The following is a 6,490-nucleotide window of genomic DNA, read 5'->3' on the forward strand; positions in this document are numbered from 1 at the left end:
CTTTTCTTTGTTTTTACCCCTTTGTGTAATCGAATTAGCTAAAAACCTATGTATCACTCTTAATTCGGCTCTATCTATATCCAAATAAGAGTAATTTCCCCCTTTGAAACGGTGATGGCTTGTCATTTGACTCCACACACCGTGTGTATCAAAATTTTCATCTATCTTTCTACCGTTTAGTATCAATCCTCTACAATCGGCAGACGCTAACTCCTCAGGCGTATATATACGTAAAGCCTGAGCCATGTCCAGTAAAGACATGTGGCGCATCGAACCGCCTAACAAAAATCTAATAAAAGAACGATCGGTTAAACTAGCTACCCGATCATTCAACTCTATACTACATAACAATTCTTCACACCATACTTTATATACAGGTCTGCGTATGGTGAATAAACATATCCAGTCATTAAAAGAAGAATTACCATACCTCTGTACAAGTAATTCCCTAATTGGCCCGGCCAATTCTACAGCTTCTAAGGGTCCCCATTCTATGACCCTCGGTACCTCAACAACCTTGAAATGAAGAGTATGCAAACCCCGTTGATATTTTGGATAATCTATCCAAAGTCTGTCAAATCTCAGGTTCGGGTGCAACTCTTCCAAATGCATATCGGAAAAGGTCATGACTGGATGAGGTACATCCTGCTTGTAGTAGTTATCCACCTCCTGTTGTTCCAAATTCTCAGCAGGAGCATTGCGGGCTTGGGATGAAGATTCACCCCTTTCATTCTGCAAAACACATCAAACACAATTTTTGTGCATCCAAATATGCATTAGTGTCAGCAAAATCATCAATCAAAATAATTACAATGACATTATCAATTTATATCAAACTTAAGCTCATTTTCACATTTTTATCAAATCTACACTTTTTCAAATAAGCATATACGAAAATGTTCGCCAAGTTCATAAGCATTCAACTCAAATAACATGTCAAAATAATCATTACTAGCAATTAAACAAGTCTCAAATGGCATTATCTTTCAAAAATCAAGTTCATGAATTTTAGACTTGAAAAAGTCCACTTTAATTCTCAAAATCATGTTTAGGCTCAAAGTTTGGATCATTTAACTACCTAGACATGTTACACTACTCAATTTAGCAACAATTCATGACAAAAATCGGCCATAACCTGTTTATATCAAAAAGCCCCAAATTTGCTCAAGAACACAAACCCTAGATTACTCAAAATTTTAAGTTTAAGGCTTCTAATCATGTTAAACAGCATCAATCTAGGTTATACAAGCATAATACATAAACAATTTAAGCTTAATTACACTAAAAAGCATCAAAATCAAATTGGGGAAAAAATTACTCAAGAACATCAAATTTCGGATTAAATGGTGTTTAGGTGTAGAAATTTACCGTTTTTCTTGAGTAATTCTTAGATAGCATCCTTCTCAACATGATTTTAGCAAAAGATTTGGTGATTAACGGTTAAAAATTGTGATTTTTGGGGGTGTTTTTCGGGTTTTTCGGGTCTATTTTCGCAGCAGTTTTTGAGTTTTTGGGTTGGGGACTGAAACTGATCGTGCAGCTCTTTTTATTTTTTTTTCTGTAATCCGGCCCCTCCGCGAGTCGCGGCGAAATGCACTTCAAACTCCGCGACTCGCGGAGTTTTTTTTTTTTTTTTTTTTTTTTTTTTTTTTTTTTATAATCATTAACTTTTGAAAACAATTAAGAAATTAATTTTAAAATTTTGTTTCCCTTGTTATTTAGGACGAGGTCGTTTCGGATCGATGTCCTAGTCCGTCTCTCGACAAAATTTTAAAATTTGTCTTTTTGTAGCGATTGTTTTAAAAGCTAAGATTTTTGGGTTTTTTCAATGTTTTTGGCATACTTTAATTCAATAAGATTAAAAATAATGATAATAAAAGTTCTCGTCCCTCCCTCGGGTAAAGCAATTTCGGTTCAAAGACCTAGTCTTCAACTTACGACGAATTTTAAAAATCATATTCTTAACTTAATGAGATAAAGTAAATTTTTGTTTTTAAATTCACACAACTTAAATATAAAATTCAAAATTAATATTAAAAATTCACACCAAACTTAAAATTTGAAATGCATAAAATTAAAAATTTATATTTTAAAAATTAAAAATTCACACCAAACTTAATTTAAAAATTCAAAAATTCATATCAAACTTATATTAATTTTTCAAATATTTTAAATATATTGTTTTTACAAAGTTTACAATATTAATTTAAGATTTAAATATTAATTTTAAAAACATGGTAAAAATAAATTTAAAAATCTTTTTGTCTTTTTATCCCACTTTAATCAATCAAATATTATCAAAAATATGCGCCTCTCTTTTCGGTAAAGTAATTTCGGTTCCAAGACCTAATTTAACTCATGACGAATTTTTGAAATATTTTGGGTTGATTGTTTAAAGATATTTATACCTTAAGAATAAACGTTAAATTTCGCAGTGATGTAATAAATTTTTGAATGATATCAATAATTTCGGTCGCCAAACCTAATTTTATTCAATACCAATTTAATACTTTTTAGCGAACAAATTAGCGTTTATTATCAAAAGGTTAAAAATAAAAATAAAAATAAAAACTGTACAGACATACCTGTGAAATAGATTTCTTAGTTATATGATCTATCCCATTCATAAGATAGTCGGTTTAATTGGTTTTCCATGGCTACATAGGCGTAACCTCGAGCATTCAGTGTCTTTTCTTCTAAACATATGAACGGTCCGTCTCTGCATAAAGTAACAAATTCGGTATTTGAATAGGTTTGATTATTTGAACATTTACCTCCATGTGACCATTTTCCGCATTTGTGACATCGTTCTAGGTGTCGTGCTCTTCTTTTCGCTGCGGATTTTGATTTTCCTTTACCAAATTGTAACTTATTATCTTCGCATCTGGATTCTTTTCTAACTCCGTCCATTCTTTCTCTGATTACTGATACTATTTCACTCGGTAGTATGTCATTATTACGTTTAGTGATCAAAGCGTGTAGCATTAGACCATGGTTTAGTTCACAGGCAGTCTTCATTTTGTAAAAACCTAAAAAAAAAAAAAAAATTCAGAATGGGCGGAGAATACTAGTTCTTTAGGGTCTGCTAGGGAAAGACCATTCGGGTTCCATTTTCGGAACTACACGAGAACAGAACAACTACTCTAGATAGCATTTTCTTTTTAGAACATTTGAATCTCCCCACACTTAGGTAGCCATGGTGTCAAAATTGTGATTAACTTCATCGTTAATTTCTCTTGGTCCATAATCAACTTGCATATCCGTGACTTTTTCTTTAAGCCATTGGTCGGATTCCTGTGTAATTTCCACAATTTCAACTAGTTTCTCCTTTTCTTTAGGTGATAGATTGGATACTAACCGGTTACATAACTTAAAGTTCCCCTTGGTTCTAGCATCGCGAATCCGTTTAATAAGTTTCTTCATTGAACTATTAATAACGGGATCATTAAATTTCGTATCAACAACGGGGTTCTTTGTTATCATGTCATCATTAGGTGTTACTTCATTTTCCCCACACTTAGGCGTTTCATTATTGCTAAGTATTACCGTTGGAGTTGGTAAAAACACATGGTTCTTACCAATTGTTTTTACTGGTTCAACGGTTTTGGCTGGTGGAGATTTAGACTTTCGAATCATAAAGGTGATCGATTTGTCACCACTTTTAAGTGTCATTCTTCCATTTCCTACATCAAATAACGCCTTGGTGGACGCTAAGAATGGCCGACCTAAAATTAGAGGAATGTTTGGGTCCTCTTCTATGTCAATGACAATAAATTCGACTAGAAAGGTTAAATTGCCTACTTGAACGGGTAGGTTGTCAGCAATTCCAACTGGGTGCTTAATGGTTTGATCAAAGAGTCGAACACTCATATCCGTTGGGCTTAACTTACCTACACCTAATCTCTTATATAAGGAAAGAGGCATAACACTTACACTTGCACCTAAATCTGCTAGTGCATCATACATGACACAATCACTAAGTAGACAAGGAAGAATAAATTCACCCGGATCACCTACCCTAGGTGGAGGTTTTGGTGGAACTGTCTTCACCGGGTTTACTTCTACGGCTTTTGTTTCTTGTACTTTCTTATTCTTTTTCTTCTTCTTCTTTCCAGAAGTATCACAATCTTTATTACTTATTACTTGCTCATACTCAACTCCTTTTCTTGGAAACGGGATGGGTGGTTTGTATGGTGCCACCACTGGCTTTACATACTCGGGTGGTGGTGGTGTAACTTCTTCATTGTTACTCTCATCTAAAACCTTCCCATCTTCTGGTGCTGGTTTTTCAGAATTCGTTGAAACCATATTAACATTCTCATTCCGAGGATTTACTTCAGTATTACTCGGTAGCTTTCCTTGTTCCCTCTCACTCATCATGCTAGCAAGAGTACCTACGTGTTTTTCAAGATTCAAAATGGAAGCTTGTTGAGTTCTTAATGACTGATCAAACCTCTCATTCGTTTGGGTTTGAGATGTAATAAATTGTGTTTGAGATTCCATTAGCTTTGCCATCATTTCTTCTAGATTTGGCTTTTTCTCTTCGATTTGTTGTGGTGGTTTATACAAGCCATGTCTTTGTTGATTGAAAGTGTTGGTTTGAGTTGGTTGGTTATTTGGACCTTGTTGGTTGTACGAGTTATTGTTTGGTCCATTTGGATTGTAAAGAATGTTTTGATTTCGATTGAAGTTTAGCCTTGGCGGTTGATAATTATTTTGATAATTATTTCCAGGCCTTTGGTTCATATAGGAAACATTCTCTCGTTGTTCCATCGTTGGTTCAATGTGACAATCTTTCGTTAAGTGTGGTCCACCGCATTGCTCACAACTAATTCGTATTGCGTGAATATCTTTATTCATCTTTTCCATTCGTCTTTCGAAAGCATCTATTTTTGCTGAAACGGAATCAAAGTCATGGCTAGAATCGGCTCTAGCCACTTTAGATGAACGAAAAATATCTTTTTCTTGGTGCCACTCATGCGAGTGGGAGGCTGTGTTATCAATAATTTTGTAAGCTTCAGTTGCGGTTTTCTTCATAATGGAACCACCAGCTGTTATGTCGATGTCTTTTCGTGTAGCAACGTTGACACCTTGGTAGAATATTTGTACTATTTGATAAGTGTCTAAACCGTGTTGAGGACATCCTCTCAACATCCTTCCGAATCTTGTCCACGCCTCATATAATGTTTCATTTGGCTTTTGTGTGAACGTAACAATTTCTCCTTGAAGTCTCATGGCTTTAGATGCCGGAAAGAATCTTTGAAGAAATTTTTCAACTAAGACATCCCATGTGTCAATCGCCCCTTCAGGTAACGATTCTAACCAATCTTTGGCTTCTCCTTTTAAAGTCCAAGGAAACAACATGAGATAGATCTGCTCATCTTCCACTTCTCGGATTTTGAATAGTGTACAAATTCTTTTAAACGTACGAAGGTGTTCGTTAGGATCTTCATTCGGTGCACCACTGAATTGGCATTGGTTAGTTACCATGTGTAGAATTTGTCCTTTGATTTCATAATCTGGCACATTAACTTCTGGCTTAATAATGGCGTGACCTTGGCCCGTGCGTGTGGCTCTCATTCGATCTTCCATACTTAGAGGTTCCGTTACTTCCATAATTGAATTTGTTGAATACGAATCACTAGAGGATTCTGATTTAATGGTTTGTGGCTCAGGAGGAATAATTAGTGGTTCAAGATCTTGGAATTGTCCTTGAATATGCTCCAGGTTCTTAATTGTGAAGTCGGGTTCAAAAGATGGATTATCGGAAATTTGAGTTGGAGTTCTTGTTCGACTAGATGACGATTCTAAAGAAAAATCAACGGCGACAATATTTGCTAAATGTCTTGATCTAGTTACAGGTGGTGAACGTACAAAAGGTGGTGAACGTCTTGCTCGGTGCATTCACTGAATATCCTATTAGTTTTTAAAAGGAAAGAAAAATTATAATAAGTTATCCAATCAATAGACTTTTCTGATTTTGCCCACGTTTCGAATAGCCAAAAGATGCAGCAGAGGGGCAGGATTCGTTTGGTCTCAATATAATTGAGGACTGTTTGGCTCCAATAACCCGGTCCACGTACAAATCCAACTATTACTACGAACCAGAAAATTTTGATGTCTATCAATTTAACCACTCAAAATAAATTTTCGTAATTTTAAGAAATTTAGATAAGAAGTAGAAAAAATTCTAAGTCCTAAAAACTAGAATAGCGAGAAATAAGAGAGAAAAAGAGTTCGTCGAAAAAGGTCGAAAAACGAAAAATGGTTGAAAAATAAAAGGTGACGGAAAAATAAAAGAAACTTATAAAAACTTAAAAATACTTAACTAACCTAATCTTATTACTACAACTAACTTAAAATTATAATCGCAAATTGAAATTACTAATTGGAATGATAATTGATACATAGTAAAAGGTCTAAAAATATTAAAGCTTACAGGAAAAACTAAATCCCAAATGGAAATAACTTAAAAAGAAACTAAAACTTA

General features: G+C 34.4%; 1 non-coding gene across 1 annotated transcript; it reads left to right on the forward strand.

Moving 5' to 3' along the window:
• The first annotated feature begins 5,125 nt into the window (after positions 1-5,125).
• Positions 5,126-5,232, forward strand: LOC139856374 (small nucleolar RNA R71). Its single transcript, XR_011761859.1, has one exon. It is a non-coding gene; the product is annotated as a small nucleolar RNA R71 (small nucleolar RNA).
• Positions 5,233-6,490: the final 1,258 nt, after the last annotated feature.

This window comes from Rutidosis leptorrhynchoides, chromosome 6 (assembly GCF_046630445.1).
Source record: "Rutidosis leptorrhynchoides isolate AG116_Rl617_1_P2 chromosome 6, CSIRO_AGI_Rlap_v1, whole genome shotgun sequence".
NCBI lineage: Eukaryota > Viridiplantae > Streptophyta > Magnoliopsida > Asterales > Asteraceae > Rutidosis > Rutidosis leptorrhynchoides.